Genomic DNA, 10,037 nt, shown 5'->3' on the forward strand with positions numbered 1-10,037 from the left:
CTGTTAAGTTCATCTGGTCTAATGTGTCATTCAAGACTACTGTTTCTTTATTGATTTTCTGTCTGCGTAATCTATCCACTAATGTAGGTGGGGTGTTAAAGTCCCCCATTATTGTTTACTGTCAGTTTCTTCCTGTATGTCTGTTAATATTTGCTTTATATATTTAGGTGCTCCTGTGTTGGGTGCACCAATACTTATAATTGTTATATTCTCTCATTGGGTTGATCATTATGTAATGCCCTTCTTTGTCTCTTGTGATGGTCTTTGTTTTAAAGTCTATTTTGTCTGATAAGAATATTGCTATCCCAGCTTTATTTTTATTTCCATTTGTATGTAATGTACATCTTTTTCTGTCCCTTCATTTTAAGTCTATATGTTTCTTTAGGTCTGAAGTGACTCTCTTGTAGACAACATACAGATAGGTCTGTTTTTTTTTTTTTTTCTTTTTTCTTTTTTTTTTAATGTTTATTTATTTTTGAGAGAGACAGAGCATGGGGAGGGGCAGAGAGAGAGGGAGACACAGAAACCGAAGCAGGCTCCAGGCTCTGAACCTGGAGCAGGGCTCAAACCCACAAACTGTAAGATCATGACCTGAGCCAAAGTTTGGCGCTTAACCCACTAAGCCACCCAGGTGCCCCTGGTTTTTTTATTCATTCAGTCACCCTATGTTTTTTTATTTTTTATGTTTGGTTATTTATTTAACTGATAATTTATTAAAAGGCTGATTTAAGCATCTGCAGTGGTGACTTCCACCTCAACTCCTGGCTCAGTACTGATGGAAGTAATCTGTTTAATAATCTCAGAAGGACTGTGCAAATCAATGAGTCGTGTGTGGATCTTCGTCTGAAAACGATATTAGAAGTCAACGATCAAGTCTTAGAACCTTCACCACAAGGAATTTTTCTTGTAGTGATTCTCAGAGTCTTGGTGGGCATCTGAACTGGTCCTTTCACTTTGAGATTCTTTTTCTTGGCGCCTCTGATCAAGTCAGCACATACCTTCTCTAAAGATTTTACTTTGTGGCTGGTTAGAGTAATTCTAATTTGGTGAGTCGCCACCTCCGGTTCCATGGGTGTCTTTCCGGTGTCTTTAAAAGCCATGGCTGTGGCGCGGCTTCCTGACCGACTTGTTCTTGGCAAGAGCAAACAGCGGTGAGTCGGGCAGGAGTGGGGCCTCCAAAGCTCTGCTGTGGCTGTGACCGCGTCTTCCTCAAAGAGAGCTGTTTTTTATTTTTTTTAATTGATTTTATAGCTACCATTTTTCACGAGCTGGCTGGAATTAGGGTCTCTTACTTTCTACCAAAAATGCTAACATCCACTGAGTGTTGGGAAATGGGCCAGCGAGTAGAGAGGCCATTTTCTAGGCATAGTGCACCACATCACTGACAAAATCACTTGTTGATTTTGTTCCAAGTTGCTGACATGTTGCACAGAGTTGTTGAACATCAAGTTATACACCAGAGAAATACATGAGATTGGATGTGTTTTGCCAGTGGAGGAAATGGAGAATAGACTTGAGCTGGCATCTCATGTCCACTTATGTTTAAAGTAATTATCGGAGGTACCTGGGTGGCTCAGTCTGTTGAGCGTCTGGCTTCGGCTCAGGTAATGATCTCGCGGTTTGTGAGTTCAAGCCCCACATCAGGCTCTGTGCTGACAGCTCAGAGCCTGGAGCCTGTTTCGGATTCTGTGTCTCCCTCTCTGTCTGCTCCTCCCCCACTCGTGCTCTGTCTCTCTCAAAAATAAACATTAAAAATTTAAAGTAATTATCGATAGGTATATACTTTTATTGCCGTTTTTTTAAACTGTGCTTTGGTAGCTTTTGTAGTTCTTCCCTCTTCCCGTCTTCTTGCTCTCTTCCCTTATGGCTTGATAACTTTCAGTATTATTTTTGGATTCCTTTCTCTTTATTTTGTGTGTATATATTACAGGTTTTTGGTTTGTGGTTACCACGAGGTTCATATAGAACACCCTGTGCATGTCGCAGTCTATTTTAGGTTGGTGGTCACTCAAGTTTGAACAGATTCTAAAACACTACATTTTTACTCCTCCCCACTCAGGTCGTATGTATTTGATGTCATATTTTATACGCTTTATCTTGTGTGTTCCTTACCTAATTATTGTGGATATAGTCGATCTTAACTACTTTTGTCTTTTAATATTTATACTAGCTTTGTAAGTGGTTGCTCCACTACCCTTTGTTTGCTTTAACCAGTGAGATTTTTTCTTTCTTTCATAATTTCCTTCTAGTTATGACCTTTTCTGTTTAAGTAAGTCCCTTCAACATTTCTTGTGAGAGCAATTTGGAGGTGATGAACTTCTTTAACTTTTGTTTGTTGGGGCAACTCCATCTTTTCTTCAATTCTCAATGATAACCTTGCCAAGTATCGTATTCTTGGTTGCAGTGCATATCATGCCATCTCCTCCTGGCCTGCAAAGTTCCTGATGAAAAATCAGATGATGGTCTTACAGGTTTCCCTCATACATAACTAGTCACTTTTCTCTTGCTGTTTTTAATATTCTTTCTTTAATTTTTGACATTGTAATGAGTTTGTGTCTTTGTGTGGACCTCTTTAGGTTTATCTTGTTTGGGGCTGTCTGTGTATCCTGGACCAGGATGTCTTTCCTTCCCCCAGGTTATGGGAGTTTTTAGCTATTAATTCTTCAAATAAGTTTTCTGCCCCTTTCTCTTCTTCTGGGACTCCTATAATGGGAATGTTAGTATGATTGATGTTAGCCCAGAGGTCTATACTCATGTTGAAAAAAAATTTTTTTTTTTATTGTTCAGTTTGGGTGATTTCCAGTATCCTGCCTTCCAGATCACTGATCTTTTCTTCTGCACCTCTAAGCTGCTGTTGATTCCCTCTGGTATATTTTTCATTTCAGTTTTTATATTATTCAGCTCTGATTGGTTCCTTTTTTTTTTTTTTTTTTAAGTTTATTTATTTTGAGAGAGAGTGTGAGTGGAGGAGGGGCAGAGAGAGAGAGAGAGACAGAGAGAGAGAATCCTAGGCAGGCTCTGTGCTGACAGTGGGGCTCGATTTCCTGAACTGTGAGATCATGACCTGAGCCAAAATCAAGAGTCAGAAGAGTCAGATGCTTAGCCAGCTGAACCACCCAGGTGCACCTGATTGGTTCTTTTTTTTATTTTCTATCTCTTCTTTGAAGTTCTCACTGTGCTCATCTATTCTTCTCCCCAGTTCGGTGAGCATCTTTGTGAACTTTACTTTTAACTCTTTATCAGATAGATTGCTTATCTCCACTGTAGTTCTTTTTCTGAAGTTTTGTCTTATTCTTTTATTTAGGAACATACTCCTCTGTGTTCCTATTTTGCCCACCTTTCTGCATTTGTTTATATGTATTAGGTAAATCAGTGATATATGCTGGTTTTCAAGGAGTGGCCTTATGTAGAAGGAGTCCTGTGGGGCCCAGAAGCACAATCACCTGGTAACTAGAATCAAGAGCTCCTAGAATATTCCCTTTGTGAGCTGCATGTGCCCTCCCGTTGTGGCTGGGCCATGACTACTGTGGGTGCACTGTTGGTCAATGCTGGTCCCAACCAAGGCTGCCTACCAGATGTGGCCACAGGGCAGGAGCTGTTTTGTGCTCTGGTTTAGTATTGATGGGACTATTGCTCAAAGACTTGCTGCTCTAAGCAATTTTCTAAAATGCCATTTCTCCCCATCAGCTCTTGTATAACTGGTTGACAAGAACACATCTGCTCCACATTAGGAAAATAAAAGAACAGATAGCAATTGTCTCTGGTCTGTGGCTCACACCCCCAAGCCTTGGTTAGCTACCCCAGCAGAGGGTTTTTGGGGGTTTTGGTTGGGGGGGGGTTGACTCATCTAGTTTTTTATTTGAGGAATTATTTGGGGGAGGTAATGCTGAAAGTAGGTAAGTGAGGGTGGATTTGGCAAGTGTTTAGTCATGATTTTATCTCAACTGCCCAACCTGAAGTGTTTTCCAGTAAGTATGCCAAGTGAGTGTTCAGCATTTCAGTTCTATTACCAATAGGATTATTGGAATGGAAGAGAACTTCTATAAATTTTTGTTCCATTCTTTTTGGATTGTTAATAGAGTGTTTGACTAGAAATAGAAGAGGGTTTTGCAGGCTGATCTTTTTTAATATCATTTGAGTTCACTTTTTAAAAGCAAAAAGGGATTATAAGCAGCTTTGCAGTATGACTTGTTCTAAGAAAATGTCTTACCAGTAATAGAACTAACAAACATAGGAAGAAGAAATATTCTTGTTTAGTTATACTCCCTAGTATCTGAAAGTATCTCTTACATAAGCAATTACTTAAAAGACAGTATACAGTTGACCCTTGAATAACGCAATGGTTAGGGGTATTGACTCACCACACAGTTGAAAATTCATGTATAACTTCTGATTGCCCCCAAACTTAACTACTGGTAGTCTACTGTTGACCTGAAACCTACCAATAATATAAACAATTGATTAGCACATATTTTGTATGTTATGTGCATAATATACTGTATTTTTACAATAAAGCAGAGAAAAGAAAATGTTTTTAAGAAAATTCTAAGAAAGAGAAAGTACATTTATAATACTATAATGGATTTGTCCAAAAAAATTTGCATGTAAGTGGACCCATGCAGTTCAAACTGTTGTTTAAGGGCCAACTGTATTTTCTTTTTACTTTCTATGTAAAAGAGATACCCAATTGAAAAGTAAACAAGCACTTTATTGTATGGCACCATGCCAAGCTAATTGGGAGCTATGGCCATAAGAGTTTCCCTGTCTTTAAAGCTTTTTAAATTTATGTGTACATGCAGAGCAGAAACTACTGCTTTGTGGGGAGATGGAAGGAGTAAGCAATGCACTCACCCTCTCTAGCCATACTGAGGAGGCTTTTCTGGTAGGGAAGGCTGGGCTGATTATAATTAGCAAGACTTTGCTATTTAACAGATTTTTTATTCAGTTTTCCTGAAAACCAAAGTACAGTCTCTTTAGTCACCTACCACAAAATTGTTACTAAGCAAGAGAGATCCCACAGAAATCAGAAATGTCAAGTGATTTTTTTTTTTAACAAAGTCTGTTCCAAAATGTTGGATTTCAGAATTTGAACTTGAAGCAGATATGGGTTGTTGGTAATTAAGCCATTTTAGTAATCCCTAAATCAGTTTATTGGGGGTAGGGGAATGTGAGAAGGTCTGGGTCAAGACCACAGTTATGAGAATCCTACTCTAGCTTGAAACTATCAACAAGTGTGCTCTGATCCTGTGCTAACTTTGAGAAGCAGATTATTCTCCACTAACCTATTGGGAATGTCTTGAATTTTTCATGGTAAATCACAAAGTATAGAATCTAATCTAGGGATTTTACAAATAGCCCTAGGGGCCAAATTGGCCAGATTGCAAAGTGAATTGGGCCCAGAATAGTATACTCTGTTATTCTAAGCTTCAAGCATTGTCTGTAGACCTAGACTAGAGTTATCTAGAATTTTATGGTTTGGATGAGAACACACTGATGAATATAAAGTTGAGGGAGAAAGATGTTTATTTTTGAGAACATTATTAAACATTTATTAAGCACTAATTATATGCCTAGGAATTTGCTGAACAATGTGTATAAAAATAAATAAATAAAAGATGATTCTTAGAAAAAATATATGCAATTGCTGTGACCAAAATCAAAACATAAGATACAAGAACTAGAACAGAGTTCAGAATGTCTATTGTTTACATAAGATGTTTCCCACATTAAACATTATGTCCAAAATTGAGTTCTTTATGTGTCCTCCAACTATTGTTAATTACACTATTCCCCACTCTAAGCATTCTTATACTATGTCATTTCTCAGTGTTGATTTTAATTCTCTTAAATATATAAAACCAGTCCCTTAAGTAAACATTTTTGACGACTCCATGATGTATCTTAAATCTCTTTCCTTCTCCAATCCCTACTGTGGTATCCTAGTCAAGCTCCATCATCATTTGCCTATACTCAGTGTCAACTTCCTGTTTTCCCCACTTTCATTCTATCCCTTTCCAATCCATTTCCTATAACAGCAAGCATTGCTGCCCTACCTAAAAAAGCCCTTCAGTGAGCTCTCTACCACTTTCTTTGCATATACTGGTCCCCACTTACCTCTTCGAATCTTCCTGTGCCAGTCTCCTGCACAGTGTTCACAAACCAAGGACCCCAGAATTAATCTTTACTTATTGACTCCAGTTTGTTTTTATAAGCAGTGACTATTTGTATTGTCTGAAAGTCTTGCCCTCAAGGGCCCATTAAAGGGAATTTTCCCAAGACTGACATGCTGGTCTTTTTCAAAAGTAAAATATGTGAATTTACCAGCTTCTGGGTGTGTGGGCTTTATGACTGTTCTCCCTGATGCCAAGAGGCTTTTCATTTCTAGCTTATTGTCTTTGTTTCTGGCTGTAATTGCCAAAAATTAAACAGTAGGGTAAATGGGTTATTACTGTAATATGATACTCCTTGAACTGTGCCCAGCCCTACCTGTTTCAGAAGGTCTTTTCACTTTTGAAAAAATACCAGTTGCTGAGTTCTGTGGTCCAACTAGAACATGAGTTTTAAAAGTTCTATGAATTTTGAGAACCAGACTTTAAATACTTTGAGCACTTAACCTTCTCTTCTGCCCAAACATATTGATGAGATTCTTCTGAAGACTTAAAGTGGAAGAGCATACTTTACCTTATTCTTTTACTTTTCCTGGTTTCATTCTTTAAATACGAGTAAAAGTGTGATGGCTTTTCAATTATTTTAAATAATGAAAAGATCCATTTGTCCTATTTACCTATATAAGGTGTGGCTACAGCAATAAAAGATACATTTGGAAGAGGTCTTGAACATTTCAGACACTCTGCTGAGTATAGAATTCACTCATTCAGTCCCCAGAGCAAGAGGGCTAACATGACAAAATCGTCATTAGATTAAGAGTCGCCTAGATCCTGGTGATCTTGGTAAGAATTGACTTAATTGGGCTTGTGAAGGTGGAAGGGGGCTCAGGAGTGAGTGGAAGGTGTGGACGCAGAGACTGCATGTGTGGGTGGCTTGTTCCAAGAAGTTTAGTTGTGAAAGGGAAGTTGGAGGTAGAACAGTAGGCAAGGTAGAATAGAGATTTGTATGTTTATAATTGCATCTTAGAAATTAATGTAGACTTAAAAGATGGGAAGAGAAGGTATATAGGTGTAAATGTACAAGTTACTAGATAAAGTTTAAAAACTAATCACCAGCAATAACAGTTTGAACAGAGACCTATGAAAATTCCTAATCAGTAACTGCCTTACAGTTCTTTGAAGTAGCTACCTTCTTATCTGTGCATGTTGTAATGCACACATCTCATTGTGGCATCTTCTCAGCCTTTTCTTTTAAAGCAATGCCTGAAGCACACCATTGTTTTCTGTAGTGTAGGCTTATGAAAGTTACATTAATATTTCCTATTATTTTCATATCATTTGTCTTCAAAAGATCATCTATTTTTAGACCATTAATTAGTCTCTAAACAGATGGCACAACAACTAAAAAATATGTTTTCAAAATCAGAGACTTTAGTATAAAGTTAGAACCCCAAACTTTTTAACACCCATCTTATTAAAATGTATTGCAGCCAGAATTTAGTTATAATAAAAAAATTAAAATATCTACTGAAGGCAGCGGGGGGAATAGGTTATTGAGAAAAACATTTAAAATTGCCACCTATTTTTTTAATGGAACTTGGACAGTAAAAGTGGCAGGTCTTAGAGAAAGGGGATATTCTGACTCCCCAAAACAAAGCACTTGAGCACAGAGCTAGACAGCTCAGAGCTAATTTTGGAACTCCGCAGTTAATGCAAAATTTTTCAAAAGGGGTGTCTGGAAAAAAAAATTTAAGTTTGCATTCTTTCATTTAAACTCAGTTCATAAAATTTCCCTACTAAACATCATCATAATTGTGGAGCAGTGTCTTCCTGTCACTCATGCTATGCAAAGTCATCTTTGATGCCCTTTGTTGCCCTCATCCTTGCATCTTCTAAGTTACTAGATTCTGTCAATATTCTCTTCAAAGTATTGAAGTATCTTTCCTTTACTAGCTTCTCTGTAACTTTTCTGTAACTGTTCTCATCCTTTCTTACCCACCTTCCAGCTGGTCTCCTGCCTTCAGTCCTCTTCTGTCACTCTTGCTAATCTACATTCTATTCCTGGATGTTAATTTGCTTTTAAAACGGATGTAATCATACATTAAAACATTCCCAGTTTAGAGACCCTGGGCTCCCTACAGCCTGCAGGGTAAAATTGAAACTCAGTGTCCGTAGGTCCTTTATGCTCTGATCCTGGCCTACCTTCCCAGGTGTGTTTCCCTCTACTCTCTGTATATCTCCTGGATTTGGGTGAGGCTGACAGCTCTTTTTTCTCTAACATAACTTTCTTTCTTACCTCCTTTTACTTTTCTCTGTCCACCCTATATCATTCTGATCTTTTCTGTCTTTTGGGTCGTTTCACCTCTTTCATTAGCTTTTTACCATGTGATTCCCCCCCCCCCTTTGAACTCCTATTACATTATGCTTATTTCTCCCATGATGTTCTTATCTGTGTTACAATTATTTGTGTACCTGTCTTCTGTTTTCTTGAACTAATCATGTCTGTCTTATATCTCCTAACACATAGCAAGGTGCATGACAAATGTTTTATTCTTGAGTCTTGACGTGTATTGACTAGTGAAGCATTAGTATGTGATTGTAATCGCTAATGATAGAGCCTGTGATATAATGACTTATAATAAATATATATGTGGTCATTTGACCAAAATATATTTCTCAGACATACTTGGTCTTCATCCACTGTTCTGAAAATGCTTCCGAGACATAAAGGTGAAATGGGTGTCTTAATAAAGGTGATTTTGGGGCCACACCTGAGTGTGAGCCTAGTTGCCAGGAGGACCAACCATATAATTAGAGGGTTGGGGCTTTCAGCCATGCCCCCCCACACTCCCCGCAATAGGGGAAGGCAGAGCTGGAAGCTGAATCAGCCAATGGCTAATGACCTCATCAGTCATGCCTATTCAAAGAAGCCTCCATAAAAACCCAAAAGGACAGGGGTTGGAGAGCTTCCATGTTGGTGAACACGTGGCGGTGTGGAGGGAATGGTACACCTGTAAAGGGCATGGAAGTGCCATGCCTTTTCCCCATGCCTTGCCCCATGTACATTTTCATCTGGCTATTGATTCATATACTTTATCCTATCCTTTTACAAACTGGTAAAGGTAAGTGTTTCCCTGAGTTCTATGAACTGCTGTAGCAAATTAATCTGGTCTAGGAGGAGGCTGGAACTTCTACAATCTGTAGCTGTTGGTCAGAAGCATGGGTAACTGTGTGGGGCTTGTGACTGGTGTCTGAAGTGGGGTGGGGGGGTAGGGAGCAGTCTTGAAGGACTAACCCTTAACCTATGGTATCTGATACTGTCTCTGGGTAGATAGTGTCAGAATTTAGTTGAATTGTAAGACACTGAGATGATGTCAGGTGCATTGACTGGATACGTGGGGAAGCCTCCCATCTCCACGTGATGGCAGTTGGGTCCGGGAACCTAAAAGAGAGCCCTAGTGTCAGTTTATAGATGGATGTGGGTGAAGGGACCAAGAAGAAAGATTCCAGTGGCTTGGACCTGTTTCTTTACTGGATATAAGGAAACATCACAGCTGTGTTGCTCTTCTTCTTTAGATCTGGGCACCAAACAAACTTGCTGGATGCCAAGGTATTATCTATATGCAGATTCCAACAGATGTGATTTAGGCTACTACAGACACATCCATTCAGTTTAGTTTGATCTGAGTTTATCCACCCTGTCTAAGGCCTTACAATATTCAAAGGAGATAGGAATTAGTGATAACATAGTTCCTCTCTCAGAGGACTAGAGTAGGTTTGGCTTGAACAGCTGCTTCCAAATCCCGGTTAGCAGAAAAACACAATGATATTTTATATTTTTCAGTGACGTGTGGGTCCTTGGAGATAAAAATGTTAATTTCAGCAAATGTGTCAATTTTACTTATGGAAAATGTGTCAGAACACTGTACC

At 38.7% G+C, this 10,037-nt stretch overlaps 1 pseudogene; it reads right to left on the reverse strand.

The window, feature by feature from the left end:
- Nucleotides 1-719: 719 nt before the first annotated feature.
- Nucleotides 720-1,122, reverse strand: LOC125921062 (40S ribosomal protein S20-like; annotated as a pseudogene).
- Between the last annotated feature and the right edge of the window lie 8,915 nt (nucleotides 1,123-10,037).

The sequence above is a fragment of the Panthera uncia genome, chromosome C2, assembly GCF_023721935.1.
Source record: "Panthera uncia isolate 11264 chromosome C2, Puncia_PCG_1.0, whole genome shotgun sequence".
NCBI classification, from domain to species: Eukaryota; Metazoa; Chordata; class Mammalia; order Carnivora; family Felidae; genus Panthera; species Panthera uncia.